Source organism: Mauremys mutica, chromosome 3 (genome assembly GCF_020497125.1).
Source record: "Mauremys mutica isolate MM-2020 ecotype Southern chromosome 3, ASM2049712v1, whole genome shotgun sequence".
NCBI classification, from domain to species: domain Eukaryota; kingdom Metazoa; phylum Chordata; order Testudines; family Geoemydidae; genus Mauremys; species Mauremys mutica.
Genome location: NC_059074.1, coordinates 77,848,179 through 77,872,256, shown reverse-complemented (window position 1 = coordinate 77,872,256; position 24,078 = coordinate 77,848,179). Strand labels below are relative to the sequence as shown.

The following is a 24,078-nucleotide window of genomic DNA, read 5'->3' as shown; positions in this document are numbered from 1 at the left end:
TGCCACGTCCGCAGGTTTGGCTGATCGCGGCTCCCACTGGCCGTGGTTCACCGCTCCAGGCCAATGGGGGCGGCGGTAAGCAGCAGCCAGCACATCCCTCGGCCCACGCCACTTCCCACAGCCCCCACTGGACTGGAGCAGTGAACCGCGGCCAGTGGGAGCCATGATCGGCCAAACCTGCGGACACGGCAGGTAAACAAACCAGCCCGGCCCACCAGGGTGCTTACCCTGGCGGGCTGTGTGCCAAAGGTTGCCGATCCCTGATGTCAACCATCCCTGACAGGTGTTTGTCTAACCTGCTTAAAAATCTTCAGTGATAGGGATTTCCCTACCGCCCTGGGCAATTTATTCCAGTGCTTAACCACCCTGATAGTCGGAAGTTTTTCCTAATGGGCAACCTAAACCACCCCTCCTGCAATTTAAGCCCATTGCTTCTTGCCCTAGCCTCAGAGATTAAGGAGAACAACTTTTCTCCCTCCTCTTTGTAACAATAATTTATGTATTTGAAGCCTTTGGTCCCGTCCCCCTCTCCAGTCTTCTCTTCTTCAGCCTAAACAAACCCCATTTTTTCAATCTTCCCTCATAGGTCATTATTTTCTAGACCTTTAATCATTTTTGTTGCTCTTTCTGGACTGTCTCCAGTTTATCCACATCTTTCCTGAAATGTGGTGCCCAGAACAGGACACAATACTCCAGCTGAGACCTAATCAGCATGAAGTATAGTGGAAGAATTATTTCTCATGACTTGATTACAATACTCCTGCTAATCCATCTCAGAATTAAACAAGTAATCTAGGCACCAATAATTCTCAGTTGGTTTTTTTGGACTGTAGTGGCTCAATCAACAACCAAGTGAGATCTGATGCGAAACCAGTTTTATTGTGTGGCTGTCTTGCTTGTCTTTCACTAGCCTAAACCATGACTGCCTTGAGCATGCTAAAACTGGGCCCAACACGTTTCTGAAAATAGGCTGTGGACAGCTATCTATAAAGCCATGTCCGCAACCTTACTGATCTGCATGTACTGCTAATCAGTGAACATACAAGCTCTGCACTCACCCAAACATTCCCCTTAAATATTCCAGCTCCAGCTAGCTCCCCCAGTACATGTTTCTGCAAATGAGCAAGGTTTTGAAAATTTTCAAATGAGCAAGGTTTTGAAAATTTATCTTGTGTCTGTTTAACACACTGTAAAATGGGGGTAAATAATACTCCCTGATCTATCATACGGGAGTGCTGTGCTGGTTAGTATATGCTTGTGAAAAACACTGTAGATATACTGGATTATATAAATGCCAGGTTTTGTTATCTATTAAACATTCCTACAGTGATTTCAGTTACTGAGTAAGATCTACTGAGAAGGATCATGAAATTTGTTGCAGTCTTATACTGTCATAGTAACAGCTATGTTACTGTAAATCATCATTGTATGTACCTTTGAAACAGGAATTAATGATGGCCTGTATTATACAGGAGGTCACACTAGAATGACTAGATGATCTAATGGTCCCTTTATTTTAATTTATCTTTAACTTAGATAGCACAAATGGTAAACGAAAGGATGACAAAATTTCCATAACTTATTCCTTCTGAGTTACTCTTTTATGTAATACCAAGAATGAGTAATGCTGTTTCATAAACTGATAAAGGGAAAGCAGCAGCCCGGGTCTATGGCAAAAAAGGACATAGAGAAGACAACTGATCACAACAACACTCTACTACTTAGAAATCTCTCTGATGACTCTAGTAGCAATGACAATAGAGTTAGAAAGAGAAACATGTGGGGATAACGCTATGACTTCATCAGTGCTGTGCTCCTCTGATAGAGGAGAGTAAGCAGTGTGACTAATCCACTCTAGATAGTTTGTGAACCACTGTGGATCTCATCTGTAAAGCTGATTTTTCACAGCTGTTATTTTTTTTTAAATTATACAGACGACATTGGGAACTCTGAGTACATTTCTTCTCAGTTATGCCTTCCCGTGTTGTTGCTGCAAGGTTCTGTTGCTAGGCAAACACAGAATAGAAACCACTGTTCCTGAAAACAGATTCTTATGTTACTTTACTACAATGGCACTAGCATGTGTCACTTCACTTTAAAGAGTGTAGAATGGATTTATCCATTACATAAGGTCAACCAACTTTTTTTTCCCACTTCAGTGTGGAGAGAGAAGTATCTTCAGGATTAGAACATTTGGTTATTACACCAGCTGTAATGTTTCAGATTAAAAACACATATTTAGCATAGACACATTATGATGACTTACAGATTTCCAAACATCTAAAAACACATGCAGAGGGGGCAAAGGACAGTTACTCCTTGGAGAGAAGTCTTAAAAAAGGGCAAGGATACAACCTTCCCTCTTTTAGCTAAAGATGAGCCCATGCTACAAAGTTCTGCTCCAAACTACTCCAAAGTCAGAGGCTATTCAGATCTAGTGTTTTGGTTTGGGTCCAACACCACATTTAGCCATGCACAATTAACATTTCAAAAAACTTGAATAGTTCATTGTATTGGAGGCCACTAGCACTGAAAAAAGGAATGTAATGGCAGAGAGTAAAGAGTAGTACAGAGTGTTCTTCATATGTAGTTGTTTATCTCAGACTAATGGGTTCTACTGGTCTAAGAGCTTCATGGATAGAAGGCTGATTGTTAAAAATAAAATGTAAATACTTTATATTTTGCAGTGCTGAGACAAAAATGTGCTTGTGTTTAAAGTAAAACTAGCTACATTAACATGTTTTACCAACAAAAAAATATGGTTGCTTATTCTGTGTAACACATATTGTGAAAATCCCCTCGTATCCTTGGCAACTAGTAATCATCTATGTGTAGAGCAGATAAGCAGCTGCTAATGCAATATCAGTAAATCAATCAATCTACATCACTGTTGCCCATAGTATCTAAAAGTGAAGGGTTATTTATTAATAAACATTTTAGATTTACTCACAAAGATGGCAAAAAAAAAAAAGAAAATGGGCTATTAGGAACAAATAAATAGTGTGCTTGCGAGATGTACACTATAGACACTGATCATGCCTTTTTATTCTGCAAGTTAGAGGCCTTCTTAAAAATAAAGCAATGACGAATAATTTACATGCTGCATAAAATGTGGATTTTATATATACACTTCAAGAATATTCTATTCCCTGTAAAATTTGACATGTGCGACTATTTAAAGTGCATTTAACCCTTTGTGAATATTTACAATGTTAAGGTGGTCAGTTTTCATAATAGCCCCAAATTAATTATTTAATACTGTTTAAAATATATGGACAATATCCTGCCATTTATCCACAAGCAAAATTCCTCTGGATTTCAGTAGCAATGCTGTTCATGGTAAAATGATGGGATAGGATTCTGACATGACAGTACAATACATTTCACCACATAGTTGACAATGGAAAACCATCCAAACACCTGAGAAAAATTACAAGGGTGTTTTGTGTAAAGCAGTAATTATGATCCCATAAGTAGCACTCGCCTTCCATGGACACTGCCACTTTTTTTCCCAACTGCTCTCTGTACTAAAATTTCCATGCAAGCCCACTGTAGTCAATGATAATGAATAAAGTTAATATGATTGCACTAGTGTGACTGAGGGCAACATTCAGCTCAGCTATTTGGGGAATGATTTCATAGGTTCACCTGATATTTGTGGGATTTCATGAATATTTTGTTTTCCAACCACCTGGTATCCAATCAGAACAAAATGTCAGTGAATCATTAAATATTTTGGACGAAATTCCATCCTTGGTGGGATCACTGCCAGCACAAAGACTTTAAAAGGTTCTTCAAAGCAAAATGTGGATTTTTGAAATGAAAGTCTTATGGTTAAGGCCCTAGATCACCTGAGTTCAATTTCAGGCTCGCAAATATTCCGTGTGAACATGGACAAGTGACTGAATCTCTCTTTGCCTCAGTTCCAAATGTTCTGTTTACATATTGTATCTTTTCTTCCACCCTTCATCTGTCTTCTCTATGTAGACTCTTAATCTTCAGGGCAGGGACAATCTCTCACTATATATATTTACCGTGCCTAGCACAATGACACTGCAATCTTTGTTGAGGGTTCAGGGCACTAGTATAGTAAAAAACAACAATAGTAACTTCTGCAGATGTAGTGTTTTTAGTGTAGACGTTCCCTACAGTAGCACAGCTGCAGATGCACTGCTGTAGCATTTCAGTATAGGCACTCACTATAGCAACAGGAGGGGTTCTCTCCTAACTGTAGTTAACCCACCTCTGCAAGAGGTGGTAACTAGGCTGACTGAAGAATTCTTCCATTGACCTAGCACTGTCTATACCAGGGCTTAGGTTGGCTTAACTCTGTCCCTCAGGGTATGGATTTTTTATAGTTATGCTTGTGTAAGTTATCAGTGTAGACCACTACCATAGCATAAACAGGGTATTAATCTGGTATAGGTGGATCTAAAGAAAAAAGTATAGTCATAACTAGGATTTTACCATCAGAAAGGTTACCATCAGGAAATGCAGCAATACATGCAGTCACCTATACAACATGTAACTCAGTGGTGGGAATGCCACTAATATGTACAATATTCCTACTTGTATGCCAGCTCATTGACCCAAGGAAGTTATCCAGGAATTGATGCATGCATAAGCAGTAATTATTTGTTGCAAAAAATAAAGATAGATAATTGGATTAGTCACGAGCCCCCCATTTTATGCCCCTACTTCACCCCATTCCCGGTGACAATGTAGAGCCATGGGCTGAAAAAAAGAGTAAACTATTTCCCCATTAGGTACAGGCAGAAAGCATCTTAATGTGCAGCTTAGGTAGGACACATACAAGGAAACGTAGAATACAAGTGTACACATTTTCCTGCAAAAACATCACAGCAAACGGTCTCTGATATGTCAAAATAGTGCTACTGCTACACTATTTATACTGGATAAGAGGCTGACTTATCTTAGATGGGACTGCTACATATTGGCACGCACCCTTTCCCTGCATAATCACCCACAGTTGGTTTTGCAACAAACAGACCCTTTCTTAGCTTGGTCATGATATCTTTTGGCTTTTGCATGCCATCCTGCATGTTCACAGCATTTGAAAAAAATCACTACTGAAAGGGCTAATGGTATTAGTATTTTTGCCTTGGGTGGGCCCAAACATGCCCTCTTGCATCACTGCTGGATCAAGCTTTTTGTATTCACTCTTTTTTTTATTATTATTGTCTTGGATAGGTCTGGAACTCATCAAAAGAATGGACTATTTTTTTTCAATTATCTTTGTATTTTTGAAAAAAAAAACACATTACCTATAGCTTCCATCGGGCTCCAAGATTGTTTCCCTTTTCACTAATTGCTATAAGAAATGATGCAGCTAATTCACATTTCAGTTACCAGCATTCCAACTACTATTCAAAAATAATCAGAGAAAAATATAGCCTTTGCTTATTTTGATAACTATTCATTTTGCTGTACTTCTGATTTTATAGAAACTGTAACTAACATCTCTACAGGAAAATTATACTGTTATGTTTGGAAGAAAAGGACAGATAAAATGCTTTTAAAGCATGACAAATTACATCCTGCCCCCCCCCAACCGCCCTCCCACACATACAAACACCTCAAAATGGTGTTTCCCTGTCAGCTAATTAGGGAAAGTAACCTTCTGAATCTTTTCAAAATAAAATTTAAATAACCGGCCGACTGACTGGTTCAACAAATAGAATATTTGACTCTTCAGCTATCTGGCACATATCTGGATTCAAATATAAAAGCATTTAGTTTTGATTAAGGATCCATCCTCTACAGCTATAATCTAAACAAAGTTAACTCACCTGACTGAGAAACTGAATAATGATTCTTCCTTGGAAAAACTCGAACTCCTCCAATCCTGAATTTTTAAGCTACATACGTGGCTGATTGGTTTGATGATTTGTGTAGGTAGTGCCCTGTGTGCGGTTGAGAGGATCTCATCAATCATACAGAATCACATCCTGCCATCCTTAGTCACGCTAAATAATACTCAGTGAGTAGGCCCAATTAAATCACCAGGACTTCTCCTGGAGCAAAGTACAACTTAAAATGAATAAGGGTGGTCGCATGTAGCCCATAATACATTATTCAAGAACTTGGTGTCTGACAAAACATAACAATTCACATCAGTGAAAGAGCAAAAAACAAAAACAGCAAGGGAACTGCCACAGAACCTCAATCACATGAAGTAATAAATTCACAACTGTCTTTATCAGGGTATTAAAATAGACAGGCCATAGCAGGACTGCAGTCCAGATGTGATCATTTTCCCCTCTATAGACAGTACATGAGAAGAAACGATACAAATTTCAAATAAATACATGACTTTTAAATGAACTCATGTAAGTAGGGTCTTCAAATGTCTTGAAATAAGGTCATTGATACTCAAATGCCAAATTAATTAAAAGCTGTCTGGAATTTTGGCGCTTCTGGTCCCCCAAACAAAGCCATCTCGTGATGCTGCTGCTGACTCTTACTTCAGAAAAATACTCACATGTGGACAAGAATGAAATCATGCCTTCAATTGAAAAGTAAATTTTCATTTTCAGGTGGTGCAACCAGGCAGTTATATTCCTTTATTTGACAAGTTCTGTATTGCTAGCATACTGATATAATCTCAATTTAAGCCTAGTATTTCATGAATGCTGCTCATTTCGAGGCCAGATTTACAGATACCAACAGTAAACACATTACACTTTTATGTTTTTTCCCTCCCTTTTGACAGTTTTTTGATACATTTTGTTACATTAATGCAATTCCTACTTTATTGTGCTGCAACAGTACCTATTTTCTTCCAGCAAAATCTACATTTTTTTCTTGCAAAGTGTGGGGTATTATGCTTCCAGAGTGAAACCATTTCAGCTTCAGTCATGAGCAATATGTTAATGATGTAGCACAGAGCCCAGCAAAATAATGTCAACATAATCTGCAATCTGCACAGCAAAAATGAAATGTCAGCCAATTCCACCAAATGGCAAATGGTTTTACTGTTCAAGGAGATGGCATATAAATCTATTAGTTCAGGCAACGCGACACAACAATGGGAAAGCAAAGACTTTGAAAAAAAAATCAATAAAACTACAGCTTTTACATTTCCTCAAAGATACGTAGTAGAATTTGGTGGTTGGTGGTATTTTTTCCAGTGGTATGCTTGATTGAACAAACAGATACAAAGAGAAAAGAATCAATATCATTTTAATGTCCAAAAAAATTACTCTAAGAAAAGCATTTGTTTATTCTTTGTACAAGCCCTTAAATGGCAGTATATGTAAAGTAAGACCTGTACAAATTTTGTTAAGGTACTATACAAATGGAATGTGCCACTAAGATCTGTGGACCAAATCCTTAAAAGCCTCAGATAGCCATTCAAACTGGCTACAGTTGGATCTGGGCCAGTTCACTCAGGGTGGGAGGTTAAGAGAGTAAGCAGCCATGTCGTGTTTGGTAGTATCACAGAGCGGCTTGGGACAGGCGGAGGTTTTATGCATATGAGCAGTCTATCCCTTGCTCTGTTGAACATTCCTGCAAGGACCCGGACTTCTTGTGCCTCCTTTTGAGGATGCTCCTGTTAGATTATAACCTTTGGAGCAGGGACGGTCATCAATTGTGTATGTCAGGTGCACTAAACAATAAATAGTATACTTTTAGTAGGAGATTACTAGGAAGGATAGAAACTTCCTAAAGTAACCCATATTCAACTCCTGAGGAGGAAGTTGGGGAGAGAATTGTTCCCCAGTGTCAGATTGAGAAGTTGGATCATTGAGGGTCTCTCTCCTGATTCCTTGGGGTGGGCAAAAGGAGATAATGATGAATCTTTGGCCAATTGACCCACCTTCTTTCCCCAAAAGAGAGAAGCCAACAGTGAGGGGAATGCAGCCTCTTAAAGGTTTTCTGTGAAGGAATGTCAATCAGTTTAGAGAAAACATTTCCCCATCAAAATCAAGGTGGCCCAGGATAATTTTAGTCTTTACCTCAGTCGTCATTATCCAGTGCCGACTGTCACATATGGCTAATTTGGAGTTGGGCTCCACCCATCGTTGAAGTTGGTTTAAAAGAAAAAGAAAAGGGAGCTCTTACTAACCCAGCCAAGGGGAGGGGGAGTTGTGGGGGAGCCCTGCTCCTGAAGTCAGGGAGAGGAGTGGGAGCTCTCCCTCTGCTTTAAATACTCAGGGTTCTAAGTGGCTACAGTGCTTTTGAAAATTTTACCAAGTAATATTAAAATTTACAAAATGAACTTGCATGTGCATTGAATTATTTTCCCCCCTTTCCTAAACTACTGAACTACTGAAGTGCCTAATTGTGTTCTCCTTATGCAGGCAAAACATGGTAAAGACATGGAAGATGGTGCTGCATTTAACAGGAAATATAAGTCTTAGGCATTATCTTCATTGCTAAAAAAAAAGAAGTGTTTTTTACCTCAGGATAACTAACGCATGTGAGCTTCCCAAGGTAAAAAAAAAACCATAATAAATACGAACACTATGATTTTACTGCAAGGCAAACTAAGCGAGGTCAGCCACATCCCCCCACCTGGGTTGACTCTGCCTAATTCCTCTCTCTAGAAACCAGAGTGTTTTCTTCCATGGGATAGCTCATGCATACTAGCCACCCTGAGGTGAGAAACATCTTTTTTTACTAGTGAAGACCAGGTTTAAGCCAGCATACTCTACTTCAGCATTGTTCTTGAAGACTAAAGACTGGTGTTCAAAACAAAATAGATTGAAATAAACATATACTAAACAGAAAAAAATCCCTGCCTTAGAGTTCAGCTGACTCCTAGGACTGTTTGGTGTGGAACATGACCTTCCCTAAAGCATTTCCACACCTCTGGCTAGAGTCTCAGCTGCTGCAAATTGACTTCAGTACAACAACACTGATTTACACCAGCTGAGAACTGGCTCCTTGTGTCTTCTAAGCAGCCACTATTACAGATCTTCCACTGAACATCTATGCAAAAAGGAGGGGAAAGCTGAGCTGGAATTAAGTCCCCTATGCATTGTCACAGAGCCAAATATAAGTAACAGATAACCAAGCCTTTGGCTTGGAATAAGAGGGTTCCTACTGCATTCAGTACTCGCTATTTCTATGAACACCAAAGATCAAATGAAAAAACAGGTCTGGGAAACTAGAAGTGCTGTGGAAGGTCAGAGGAAATGGACAGCATCAATTGGCTGGTGAGGAGGTAATGATAAATAATCAATTTTAAAGTGTTCAGTGGCTCTATTTTATGTAAATATATTTCCTGAGAACATTACCCACTCCTTAAAAGTCATTCAGTAAATAGCAGCAGATGTTAAGCTGTAAGCCTGCATCATTCAGCAAAGATCAGGTATTTAACAACATAGATATGCTTGGCAAAATCCTGCCCTTATGATACTAAGCTGTCCAGAAAAGGGAGTACAGCAACAGAACCCAAGTGTGAGGTCTACCAGCTATTCTGACAGAGTTGCACAGGATGGCTCAAGGAAACCAGGGAGTAATGCAAACAAATGGGACTCCCAGAAACTGCTGTAAAAGACAGTAGCATGCACACTTCTGCACCAGCACTTGCTGCCACCAGCAGATTATACATGTCATGTGTAAGGAAAGGTTATCATCACCTCAAGTAGGCTCCCCACCCACCACTCAAAGGTTGGAATTCTGCCCAATTAATAAAGGGCTCTGCTGGGCAGACAGAGGCTCCCAGCAGCCTGTCCCCCCTAGTGCCTCTGTGCAGGATATTGTGTTTCTCAGTTAAGACCTCTTGGCATTACTGTAATATACTTTAGTAATCCCAAACAACTGTGATAAAAAATATGTTCAACTGGATAGAAAAACATATTTCAAGATAATAAGAAAACACATTGAATAGAATTACTATGGTTTTGAATGTGCCCTACTGGCACAGAATTTAAACTTCCTTGTGACTCATTTGAAACATTATGTTCCCTGTTGGCAATCCAAGGAAAATAGAAAATATGCACACTTTTACTGCTTCAGACATATACACTAAATGTAGGTACAAGTCAGATGAGGAAGCACAGCTGATAGGTGGACAAATTAGAAACCATGGATGCTAGATAAGAAAACAGAGGAGCTAGAGAAACAGATGTCAACTTTTATGGCTTTGACAAGGATTTATACCACAGGAACCCAGCAATATTTTTAAATGAACAGAGGTCCTCGTGAGAAGGCAGTATGCAATGAGTAAAACTGTGTGAAACATTCCAGGAAAGTTCAGGTTTCATTACATACTTGTTACTTGGTCAGGTTTGCCAAAAAGTTCTCTGGTGTTAAAGAACCTGGGATTAATTCCAGCAAACCCAGGACAATGCACAACTTCTAGTAGAAACTGTTTGTAACATGGTGAGTGCATCCCCAAACCAGATAAATTTGGCCACTTCAGCAAACTTATCCTTTGACTTTGGAGATCTTCTCAAGCCTTGAAACTCAAGGAATAATTAAATGGGTTTGAACCCATGTGATCTACAACTACAAATAAGAATGGAAAAAATCTTTATTAATGGAAACTGCTGGGCTTTGCACAGCACAGTTCTATCAGTGACACTTTTAAAGATATATTTAATGTAAACCAAATAATGTGTGTAATGTTTATAGGTTGGCAGGAATCTACTATTTTGACAATATTCTTTGAATAACAAAGAAACATTCTGTACATGAGCAGTACCCTGTTATTACACATAATCACATAGGCACACCAGCGCTGAAAGCATTAAATGGATAGAGGCAGCAAAGTAAGTGCTGCAGAGCATTGGGTCAAAGTGAGCCAATTACATTAACACCACACTGATGGGGAAATATTACTGTATTTGTGTAATTTATGCACACACACAGTATGGATTTTAGCCAGGTTTGTGGACTTATGATTCATGGAGAACTCTATTAAATCTTACTAGTATATATCAGAAGTAAAGTTAAAGTGGATCTGGGATTTGTCTGTTAAAACCATTTTCAGGGCTAACGCCTATCAGGCGTGGAGGAAGATTAAAGATTCTGATGTCTGCAGTGAAGTAGGCAAATTTGTTTTCATTTATGTACTTGTCCAAGCCCACTGAATTCCATAGAGTTGTCCAGATGAAAGGAATTAATCCAGCACCTATTGAAATCAGTGGTAAAACTGCCATTGCCTTCAAAGGATGCAAGATCAGGCACTAAGTGAACGCAAGCTATCTTGATGATTCTAGTATATTAACTCCATTTCTTCCTTCCTCTGTGTTTGCTTGACAAGATTTTAGAAGAGTCAGAAGTTATTTTAAAATAATTAATCAGAGTCTGTATTTGAACCATGGTTTGGACATAATTTATTTTGTTAAATTATCCTGTCAGAGTGTTTAGTAAGTGTCAGATATATTGCAAACAATGAAAGACAAATATATCTACCAACAAATCCCCATAAAGCAATTAGAAAAGCAAATTAATGAATGATAAGCCTAAGAGAATAACACAATTGGTTTGGTGAGGGGGTGTGAAGGGGATTATTTTTATTTGTATCATTTCTCAAAATGTCTCCCTACACCAAGCAAAGGTAAATTTGTGATTGCAATCATCTGTGAGGCATGTTTTGGTATGTCTGAAGCAGTGGGGATGGACTCATTAGATGGAATTGTTCCCATATTTTTTATATATATTTTTTTAATTTCATGTATTATAAAATGCAAGTGATTCAAGAGATTTAACTCTTTTGTAGCTGGTGAAAAAATAAATAATTCATCTTATCAGAAGTGCTGGTGTGTTTTCTTGTAATTAACATGAGATGTTGGAGTTCTAAGACGTTACTGCCTTACAGGTACATGGCCACAGTTATCCAGACTCTGTCCTTTTTAATATGATTTATTATGATGTAATTAAGTTATTTTATGTGTTAGTATTTAATTATTAAATGGAACATTCAGAGCATAATTTTTTTAAGGGGCCTTAACCTGGTCTCCCTTTTTGGAGGGGGAAAACAATGTGGGCAAATAATAGGATTTAGCCATTTAACTAATTGATTTCAAGGACAATTTGGAAATTAGATGTCTAAATCCTGTCTCTGTCAGCAATTTTACACATAATTACATAAGACTGGTTAACTATCTTTTTGCTTGCATATAAGGAATACTATTCATTGCTCCTAAAATGGTATAATGTTGTTTTAAATTAGTATTAAGAACATGTCAAGAAGGAATAAATAAGGCGGCATTATAGATGGTGGCTGCAATTTTCAAAGAAACCCATGAAAACCCATTGAATTTCAATGGAGTTGGTAGCCTAAATGCATTAGACCTCTTTGAAAATCCCAAACCAGGGCTGATATTTTGGTTAATTTAGCAAAAACAACCAGGAGTACTTGTGGCACCTTAGAGACTAATAAATTTATTTGGGCATAAGCTTTCGTGGGCTAAAACCCACTTCATCAGATGCATGGAGTGGAAAATACAGTAGGAAGATATATATACAGAGTATATGAAAAGATGGGGGTTGCCTTACCAATTCTAGTGAGACAATTCAATTAAATAGCCCACTTTAATTGAATTGTCTCATTAGAATTGGTAAGGCAACCCCATCTTTTCGTGTGCTCTGTGTGTGTGTGTGTGTGTGTGTGTGTGTGTGTGTGTGTGTGTGTATAATCTTCCTACTGTATTTTCCACTCCATGCATCTGATGAAGTGGGTTTTAGCCCACAAAAGCTTATGCCCAAATAAATTTGTTAGTCTCTAAGGTGCCACAAGTACTCCTCGTGGTTTTTGCTGATACAGACTAACACAGCTACCACTCTGAAATTTGGTTAATTTAGCTGAGTTTCGTTTTCTACCCACTGTTTTAGAGACTCCAGAGATTCATGAAAGCAGTAGTAATATTGACACAAACGGTGATGGTGACCTAAATTTTCAGAATTGACTAGTGAATTTGGGTGCCTCCATTTGTGTACCAAGCTTAATTCTTCAGGATGTACTGAGCACTTTCCTTCTGGAAATCAGGACTTTTTCATGACTCTCAAATTAAACAGCCAAAAACTGAGACACCTAAAAATCTCTAGTTACTTTTGAAAATGTAGGCCAAACTGTTCTCTTTTTTTCCCCTCTGACATCTCATGCAATTTAAAAAAAAAAAAACAGGTTTGAAGGATATAACAAAATATTGTCTTGAATCCTTTTCTACAGTTTATCTATGAGAATTTACATATGAAACACTTGCGGAACTGATCCTTCAGTTTTCAGTTCTTCAGTGGAGTTTTTATACAAGGAAGGACTGCAGAAATCAGGCCTAGAAAATGTAAGTCAATATAATTGCAAAAGATAGTATCTAGGTATAATCAGAGCCATTCCACAAAAGCACTACATACTGCTACTTCCCCTATATTGTTCCATTGATAAGTTGCATGTGGCACTTGAGAATTGTAATTAGGCAGACAATTAATTATAAAGCTTTACTGTGAAGGTGATAAATGTGTTGAAGAATCAGATGGTGGAAGCATGAACACAAATTAAAATTTGTCTCTGGCTCTGAGATTCACTGTAGAATCATTAATATTATGGACAGGTAGCTGTAATTTTGTTGTTTTCTTTAAATGAACTAATTTTTCTGTTCTTCCTATTTGAATCATATAAAACTATCTATAACCCATCACACTAGAACAGAGGTCGGCAACCTCTGGCATGCGGCTCGCCAGGGTAAGCACCCTGGCGGGGCAGGCCAGTTTGTTTACCTGCCGCATCAACAGGTTTGGCTGATTGTGGCTCCCACTGGCCGCGGTTCGCCACTCCAGGACAATGGGGGCTGTGGGAAGCGGCGCGGGCCCAGGGATGTGGTGGCCGTGGCTTCCCACCATCCCCATTGGCCTGGAGCAGTGAACTGTGGCCAGTGGGAGCTGCGATCAGCCAAACCTGCCGACGCGGCAGGTAAACAAACTGGCCCGGCCTGCCAGGGTGCTTACCCTGGCGATCCGCGTGCCAGAGGTTGCCGACCCCTGCACTAGAACCTCTCAGTTCAGTTGTCAGGGAGTCAATCATTTCAACTCCTCAAAGCTGAAATTTAGTATAGACTCAGCTTTGGACTAGTTCCACATTCTGGGGAGATTTTCAAATATACAAATGGCAGTTAGGCAATCTAGACTGCCAAGTTTAAGACAAGGATTTAACCATAATTAATAATAGCTAGCACATTTCATCAGTAGATTTCAAAGCACTTCACAAAGAAAGAAATTAGACAAAGAAAGGTTAACGAAACAGACACAGAGGGGAGAAAAGTGACTTGCCCAAGGTCTTCTGAGTCTGATTCTTTCTCTGTCTTCATCCCTCACCTCCAAAAGGGTAACCTGAAAGCCAAAGCCCACATGCCCTTTATTTCAAGGGACACTCAAAAAATCTGCTGAAAGAGACCTCAAAGGCTTATTTCAGACCCATGAAGGTGTCTGCCAAGATACTATTGTTGTTAATGTTAAGTGTTCTGTATTAGGGAAAAAATCCATAAATTCACAGGTGATTACTATTCAAAGTATCTGTAAATTTCATTTACAGTCATTCAGGATAGATTATTAATTATTGTAATCTAATTATTGTAAATAATTATTTGACCCCAATATTTGAAATATATTGACACTTTCCTTGATTTCAGTGGGCTTCAGATCTGTCCCTACATAATAGATGGACTCAATCCTTCCAGGTAAATGCAACGGAACTGCTCACATGCTTCAAGTTAAGAACATGCTTATGTAATTTCTTGGATTGGGGCTAGAGTGCTCAGCAACTTGCAGGGTTTACCTCAATAAACCAATTCTGTATTAATGCAAATATAAAAGAAGAGGTTACACATCTTGTGCAGTAACGGGTTCATCAAGATAAGTGTCCCTATGGATGCTCCACTTCAGGTGCACATGAACCTCTGGAGTCCTTGATCAGAGCTTTTCCATTAGTGGTGTCTGTTCACACAGTGCATGCGCTCTATACAACCTCATGCCACTCACTGAGGATATCTAGGGCCATGCAGGCAAACCACCCTCAGTTCCTTTTCTATCTGAATGTCCAACAAAGATTGAGGAGAGGAGAGAAGAAGAGACCAGGGCTGGTAATGGAGCACCCATAGGGATACACATCTCAAAGAACTACAGTTACTGTAGAATAAGAATAAGAAGTTACTCACCAAGCAGTGTCCCTATGGGTACTCCAATTAGGTGGCTGCTGAGCAGTTTCCCCAGAGCTTCAGAGTCAAGACCACGATTAAAGACAGTACAGCAGATCCAAGTGCCACATCAGATCTGATGGCATGGACAAGGCATAGTATTTAGAAAAGTATGCACTGAGGCCCATGTAGCAGCTCTGCATATTTCAGATACTGGAATGTTTTTGGGTAAAGATGTGGAAGTTTCCCATAATCTGGTAGAGTTTGCTCTTATCATTTGGTGTGGTAAAGCAGCAGCTGCATCATCATAGCAAGCAATAATACATCCAGCGATCCACCTCAGAACTCTGTGAAGAAATTGTGGATCCCTTGGACCTTCCTGCAATGCAGACAAACTGTCTAAGTGATTTCTGAAATTGCTTGGGTCTATCCAGATAAAAGGCTAATGCCTGTCTCACATCTAGCACATGATATCACTCTGAGATTTATGTGGTTTAGGGGAAAATACCAGTAAATGAATAGACTGCCTCAGATGGAAATCCAACAGTGCCTTAGGTAAGAATTTTGGGTATGGCCATGAGGAAATCTTGTCCTTGAAAAATACCATAAATGTCATCAAGGCCCAAGTCTCCCCAAACCTGCAGGCTGACATGATAGCAAGGAGTCAAAAAGACAGTCCCATGAGCTCTAAGTATAAGTTGAGATTCCAAGTCAGAGTAGGATCCTTAACCCAGGGATAAAGGTTCCCCAAACCCTTAATAAGTCTGGAGGACACAGGAGAACAAATATAGAAAACCCCGCTAGTGGGAATGAAATGCTGATATCACTTTTAATGGAGCTAATTGATAACCTTGATTTTTTTTTAAGTTCAGAAGGTAATCCAAGATGGCTGAGAGTGGAGAATAGTCAAGAACAATGCAGCGAAAGTGACACCAGTGGTTTAACCTTTTCCATTTCTGAAGGTAAGTAATTTGAGTTAACTTCCTCCTACTGTTCAGCAGGTTGATTCTAATCCCGTGAATCATCTAGGAGCCATACTTGGAGGCAGAGGAGTCATCTTGGAGCCATGCTTAGGGTCTAGGTTTGGGTAAAACACATGACCTGTATCATGGGAGAGGAGATGAGGGATGGTAGGAAGCTTGAATGCAGATTGGGCACATAGGCAAAGCAGGCAAGGATACCTTCCAGGCTCTGGGTTCTAGGTGGTCAGACTTGGTGTTCGGAACAGTGGTGGAAGCCAGACAGATTCAGGACCAGGCCAAGGGAAGAGTTGAAACTGGGGTCTGTGGATGGCTGTGGGTCAGAACCAGGGTCAGAGTCCATGGACAAGCGAAATCAGGATCGTAGTCAGAGTCAGGAATCAGGCCGAAGGTCAAAACTGAGTTGTAGTCACTCCAAAGGTCTGGGGATCAGGAGGTGGGTGCAGGTCTGGGGCAGGTCATGAACAGGGCTGGAGCAGGCTCAGGGAAGGGTACAGACAATGTTGAAGCAGGGTGGAGCTAGTCTGACACAGGCTGGAACTAGTCTCAGGCAAGCCTGGGGTCAGGACCAGGAACCAGTTTAAGATCAGGCTAGAAGCCTAGGGAGTCTGTAACACTGTAAGGGGCAACAGGGTTTCTAGCCTAGTAGTGCTGTTGCACAGACTGAATTGCAGCTCTAGCAGGGCCAGTGAAATACCTGTGCCTGGGGGTCATCTGATCCAGGCCTGTTCAAGGCTGCTGCAGCATGCCTCAGGGCTAAGTCATTGCAGGCTCTGATGGAAGGGTGAGTCATGGCAGTTCAGTGAGCATCCCTGGTCTGGTTGCAGGTTTGCCTCATATTACCAAGATTGCTTCATCCAGGTCAGTACTATAAGGATAACCTGGGCCTTGTCCTGTCTGATCTTGTTCATCACTCTTAGAATTAGTGGTGTGGGAGGGATAGGTCCTTCAGCCAGGAAAGGAGAAATGTTGGTGTGATGGTGGCAGGAGTTTGCCACAGTCATTGTTGGATCCGGGAGCACTTCATTAATGGCTAGTGCAGCCTTGGTGGGTGCAGAATGTCCAGGAGCTTGTCCAACTGCAGAATGTCCAGCAGCTTGTGTTCTGAGTCTCTAACCTCCTCATGAGGTATCTGGAGGGCATCAGCCACACTCTTCACAAGGTCCTGGAACTGGCAAAAATCATTGGTGGTGGAGGCATGACTGCCTCGTCCGGAAGTGAAAATAAAATGAGAGCTTGGGAGGTGGCCTCTTTTTTCCCATCCCAGCCTCTTTTTCTTGAAAGATCCCATCTTGCTGGGGGGTTGGTGGAGCAGACTGTGAAACCCTACTTTCCCGGTGCAATGGAGCCAGAAGTCTTGCAAATTACTGCCAATACCTTGCCCAAGGATTCCAGCATGGTCATGGGAGGGGCCCATATGGGAGAGGCCTGATCCCACCATCCCTGATATGGACAATGATATTAGTCAAATGTATGAGTTCCTAAAATGATGTGGAGGGGAACCTTTTACTGATAACGAGGAGAATAATTGAATGTCTCCTTCATCCTTCTCAATGTCCTCCAAGGCAGGAGGTGGGGGACAGCAGAAAAGTGCAGATAATCCTGTAGTACTGGGAAGCAGTGGTAATCTGGAGACCAGGATCTTGGAACAGAGAGTCATTCGGTACCCACAGGCAGGGGAGATTCTGACTTGTTTAACACTGATAAGTCTCTGAAGTAGCCAAATTCTGGTGGTACCAAGTGGGTTGGTACTGAAGTACAAGTTGAAGCAAACAATACCGTTGATCTGGCTAAAGGCCTCTGCCATTTTGATTTTGCTGAATGTAGAGGCACCATTGGTAAATCTGATGTAGACAGTGCCATTCTAAAGGAATGTATATCCTAGGCCTTCCTGTCCTTCACAAACAGTACTGGGGGCTTGCTGGAACCATGCTTCTCCACAGTGCTCCAGGATCTCACGGCCCCAGTGGTATCAAAGGGAGAGTCCTTTACCTCCATGGTATCAAGTTGAGAGGCTGAGGTCTCCAAAACTGTAGACTTACTGGGAGATTGGGCCCTTTTGAGAGCGGCTCCTTGTGATGGGAGACAAAGTGCCTCTTTTTCAGAGCCTTCTCTGTGTTCTCTAAAGTCTTCCCCTTTTTAGGGGAGACCTTAGCCAAGATCAAAGAGGAACTGGATCTGCCCAGAGATACATGTATGGGGAAGGGGAGGGATATGGGATTTTTCCAAGCAACAGATACACTTAGAGTGGCTGTCACTGACTGAGATAGCTTCCCAACAAGGGAGGCAGTGTTTGAAACCTGGTAAGCCTGGCATGCCTGCCAGGCCAAATAGGCCTCACAGAAAGAAACAGGGGGAAAGGGAAAAAAACGTAATACTATCTAACTAATTCTATACCAACAACAACAAATGCTAACTAGAAACACTAAACTAACTACAGAACAACTGTGAAACGGTGAGGCATGCATGAGCCTGACATGCTAGAGCTCCCTCTCAGGCCCAGGTGGTAGAGAAGGAAATGGGGGTGGTTTGCCCACACAGCCCTATATTCCCACAGTGAGTGGCACAATGTTGTGTAGAGCACATGCACTGGCTTAATGGGCACTGCTAACAGAAAATCTCCAATCAAGGGCTTGAGAGTCACATGTGCCCCTGAGGTGGAGCACCTCTAGAGACATGACTAGAAGAAGAATTATTTCACTTTTTCTTTCACTGCCTATGGTAGCCTTTTCTTGATCAATCCTTTTATTTTCTAAATTAATACAGCTAAGCTGCCCCCACTGTTTTGAAAGCAAAGGAGTCTCTTCATTAAAATTAGCATCCATGAGACAGTGAGTAAAGAAAGTAAAAAAGTCTGTTACACGGTGAAAATGAAAATGAATTTCACTCTGGTGCAAAGGGTCAGCACAAAGCCTTCCAGAGCATTTAAGCCTCACATAAGAATTGAGTGGGCTAAATGCAAGCAGGAAGGACATGCAGAGGTGCCTTCCTACATTCTAAATAACATAAGGAGTGTCCTTACTGGCCTATGGCTTACAACCTTAGGGGCAGACAATCAAGATGGGCGACCCTACGCATCACATTTTTTTTTCTTTTTGCTTGCACATTTTCAGGGATAGGGGTGGAGAATATTTTCCACACTGGGTGACAAAACACCTTGGGCCAGCCCTGAAGGCATATAAAGCCACAAAGGTGTGGGACAGGGAAAGAACCATGGGATCTATATGTAAGTGGAGCCAGCAAACCAATATCCAAAACAACTAGCGCAGAGGGCTGCAGGTGCTATTCCAGCCTAAAGATAGGAATAGAAGTAGCCACAGGAGAGCTGTGCAGCCGTCCTACTTCCCAGCCTTAGTTTGAAGAGTGAGATGGCACATCTCCAAATCCTCTACTCTCCAGCTATATAGATCTAAATTACACAGCCTCTGTGCAAGCACAGTGGATTTCTCCTTGAAAGCAAACGTCTAAAATATGAGTAGACCAAAGACTTAAGGACAACTCCTTAAATCTGACTTGAAAAAATGCAGGATTTCTATGTATAGTATGATATGCAAAGAAATATATGACATTTATAGACATTTCCATACAGAATATGTATGTTTTTATCTTCAAAGCATCTACCTATCCAATTCAATGACATTCCTTAATGGAACCATTTTTAAAGGATACCAGTCATGTACAAAACCATGTATATGATAGAAAAGTAAACCATAGCAATTATTATATATTGCCACAACCACTAGAAATGATGCCCAAAAAATCATGAAATAAATATAGCCACAGGCACCTTTCATATTTACACCCTCTAAAAAAACCAGAGAAAACAATGCAAAGGTTTGCTTTTCCAGTGTATGTATGTGACAATTATTTGTACAGGAGCTATTTTGTCTGACTTATTAAGAAAGTGCATTAACAGACAGAAAACCTTGCAAAGATGATGAAAAACCTCAGAAGAACAAGAGAGTAAAATATCATTTAACAAAATAAAATGTTAATTAAAATTGGAGAAAATATGTTAGCTCTGATGCCCCACAAGTGCATATCAAGTTCTATGATAATGAGATTTTTTTGTTAAAAATACTCTAGATGACTGCAATAACACTTAGCATCATATTTAACAATGAATACAAGATCAGAGATAACCACTTAAATACATGCAAGATGTAAGCAGATCTCACATGCTAATTGCAAATGACTTCATTAGATATCAGAATTTAAGGAAAGGGACTATCTTTTCCTATCTTTTTATACACCAACTAGCACAATGGAGCCTTAGTCCTGCTTGGGGCCTAATAATAATTGCGTTATTTATTTTATGTTTACATCAATACCACCTTAAAGCTCAAACTTGCATAATTTAGTGCCATGACAAAGGGGGTAAAACCATCTGTTTCCATTTAACTTCCTTCACCCAAAGAATATGTCTTTGTTGTAGTGTAGCTTCACTTTTTCCCCTTCAAGATTAAAGCAGAAATGTCCATGCTTTCTCTAAGAATGATAGTGGAGGGCATATTTTCCTTATTCCTCTCATTCCAGATTATGAGTAAACTGTCCCTACACAGAATATGCTGTACAAACCGAAAAGTGTTCATACCTATATTCATTTATTACACTGACTTGTTTTAGTAGAATCATGAGATTTTTGTAACAGTCAGGTCACTATATAGTATAATAAAACAAATTAATAAATTCATACCTTGCTCTAATATATCATGTTTGAATGCTATGCTATACAGTTGCTGCTGGCTTCTGTTTAAACAAAAGGCATGCTGGCAAACAGTGTGAGTGGACTTTTGCTCAAGCACCAGGAAACTAAAAGGAAAAGAAGAATGATTGCAAGACTGCATAAGCTGCTTTCTCAACAGCATTTCTACTATCTGCAGCAAATCAGCTTTTCACAGTAATGCTGTGTGATAGATAAATTGTGCATTATTGCTCTCAGGAGTGCATATGAAAGGAATGGATGACAAAGTAGGCTTTTTTACTCTGGGTTGGGGAAAATGGCGGAGAGTAACTTTTGCATCCCGTCAAAATGTGTGGGTTTAAAATTAATACACCAGCAAGAATTTCCATAGACAAAGCCTGTGTTATATTCCAAGTGGCACCCAAAGCTCCAAGCTGCATAGGCAATGTCAAGCACAGACATAGTAGAATTCTGTGCACCTCAGGAAATGTATGTTGGCAAGTGCCTTTCACAAGGAAATAAGACATCCTATTGCACCAATCCCCAGTCAATGAAAGGATAGAATTTCTAATCAATGTTTATGTTTTGATTATTTTGTGCATTGCTTTGAGCTATTTCTAAGCTGCTGTTATAGCAACCCTGAGATAAACTGTCCTTGGACTTGGAGAAAGAGATCCATAATGCCTTAGGTTCACATTCAAATGAACCTGTTTTCTCAGCCTTAAATCACATTGCAAACCAACTGGCAAAATTTAGGTCCATGCAGGTTCGCTGATGTGGCAGAAGTCAGAGAGGTAGCCACACTAGACAATATCTAGTGTGTTTTATTTTGGAGATTGTGAGGAGGAAAAAAATGTAAAAATAGTCACGTTTACAAAGCAAATGTTGAGGAAAGTAGGAAGAGGTAGAAGAAGCGTCACATAAAGGAAGAAAAGGAAGCATGAAGACGAATGATGATAAGGGGCTATAGAGAAGGAAAGTGAAAGTACAGAGGAGCAGGCAATGGGACTGCAAAAGGAGGGGTAAAATGATCCAGAGATGCAGGTCACGAAGGTAAAATGTGATCTGATGCCTGGGATCATTTTGAATCAAGCTATACCAAGTGGTATGTCATTAGCAAGCTGTCATTGGAGAAGCACGTAGGAATCATGGCTATATGGGAAGTATTTCAAAAAATTACATGGAGTTGTTGGAACAGGAAGATGGTCTTGGGTGGATGGGTGGGTGGGGATGAGTTTAGATGGTGCAGAATGAAGTGCCAGTGCCAGAGTCAGGAATTACAGTAAGGAACATTATGCAAAATTATAATTCATGAGATTTAATGAGGCTAAATAATAATGCAGTCAGTTTCCACTAACTAACAGAACTAAGAATGACAACATGCCCACTAGAGCCACTGCCTGCCAGAACCAGTCAGCTAGAAAGGCTATGATGAAATGTTTTCAGGGGATTTTCTGATTTTTCCATCTGGATCAGATAGCTCAGCAAGAAAATAATCCGTCTCTCACCCTGAGTAAAATAACTTCTGTTGACATCTTTACTACATAAAGTTTGTTCAGTATATCAGAGGTATGGGGAACTGGGTATTATATACACTACAGCGATAAGCATTCTAGATGTTAAAAATAAATTTAAAATTGCATAAAAAGTAGAGCAGGGCAGAAACAGGATTTTTTTGTTTCATGGAGAATACCATGAGTTTGATTCTTTTTCTATTCCAAAACAGAACCAAAGCAAAAAAAGTTAGAAATTTCCTGCAAAACAACCCCCGCCCCTCAAAAAAAAAATTGAGTCAACTGAAACATTTTTTCTATTTCAACTTTTTATTTTAATTTTATGTAATACAACATTTTAAAAATTGTAACAGTCATTTTGACACAGCACGTCAAAATGTTCTGTCCTGAAAAGGTTGAAATAGAATGTTCCATACTGACTTTATCAAAATGCATTCTTAAAATTTTTCTTTTTAAATGAACTGTTGTTGAAACTAACTAACAGATTTACACAAAATGTTTCTCTTTTGACAATTCAGCATTTTTCAACAGAAATGCATTCAATCGGAAACCAGTCAATCGATTCTGAGAGGTGAGAAACTGTGAGATTTACCTCATGTGGCTTTTTCCAGGGAACAGGGTTTGAACTCAAAATGTGTCACTGAATCGCAAACTCAGAATGTTCATTGCCAGCAGCTGGAGCAAACATGTTCATTATCCAGTTTTGACAAAGAGGTTGCAGGCTTGACAAAATTCAAGTGCTGATTTATGAACATGGAGTCAAGGCTGATTTTGAGTAAATTCAATGTTTTGAGTTTAAAGTTTCTGACATCTTTAGATAAAACATTTTTGGAACAAAGGACTGTATCATTATCAGAAAGAGAATTCATGAATCTATCATCTAATATTATGCACAGAAGTCTTTCGCTATTTTCCTCACTGTTACAAAATGACAGTTTCACTCCTTTGTTTCTGCAGTGCAACTCCATGAAAATTGTTAAAAAGATGGAACTTCATTATAGCACACTGACATATAGGAGCTATTTGCAATCTGGGTCAATATATGGCTTTCAAATAAATATGTAATTTAAGGCAGCAATGAGTGAACACCAAAAGAATCAGTAGTTCCGACACTTGAGGTTTCCCTTCCTCTTTCCCATTTCTTTGCCTCTTATTCTCTTTTTGACCCCAAGTTTTATTCCATCTACCCAAATTCCTCAACAACCTCCAAACAGATGTATTCAAACTATTTTTTCTACCCACCCCCAAAAAAGACCTTGCTCCCCCTCACAGGATCCTCAGTCCTCCCAACATCCAGATGGTCCCAAGTCACTCTCCTTGATGACCACCACATCCCATCCTAGGTGATATGTCAAGGGAGTCTGAGACTTGGCACTTCCTCTCTTGGGTTTTCTTTGATGGTACTATTAAAATCCTCCACCATCTGGGGCTTTCCACAGTCAGAGAAACCCCAGAACTCAAATGGCTTGAAGACTCCAACCAGCAAGACTAAGTCCTGCTAAGACTTCCCCAGTGGTATGTCTGTCTAGGTACTTATATGATTTCAATCAATACCAAGAGAAACCAGCACATACTGTGTGGATTCAACCAAAAACCAAAACTCAGTCCAAGTTCACTCAGCAATTGGCTCAATTTCACTCAAAATCTTCACAATCCTTTTGGTGAACTTGTGGCAAGGTTCAGAAACTATAATGTTCCCAGAAAGGCTTGCGGGACTTAAGACATTGCATGGGGGTGTTGTCAAGGAAGTTATACTCAGAAAGTACTGTACAGGTACAGTAAAGCAACTGAATGTC

General features: G+C 39.9%; 1 protein-coding gene across 13 annotated transcripts in view; it reads right to left on the bottom strand.

Annotated features, from left to right (window-relative positions):
- GRIK2 (glutamate ionotropic receptor kainate type subunit 2) overlaps positions 1–24,078 on the bottom strand; it is a 604,939-nt gene that overhangs the window by 469,215 nt on the left and 111,646 nt on the right. Inside the window, exon 2 of one of the 13 annotated variants that reach the window (XM_045011188.1) lies at positions 5,811–5,924. The exons of the other annotated variants lie outside the window; for them this stretch is intronic. The gene's annotated coding sequence lies outside the window, so the exon portion shown is untranslated. The remainder of the gene's footprint in view (positions 1–5,810; positions 5,925–24,078) is intronic. 13 annotated transcript variants of the gene reach the window in all.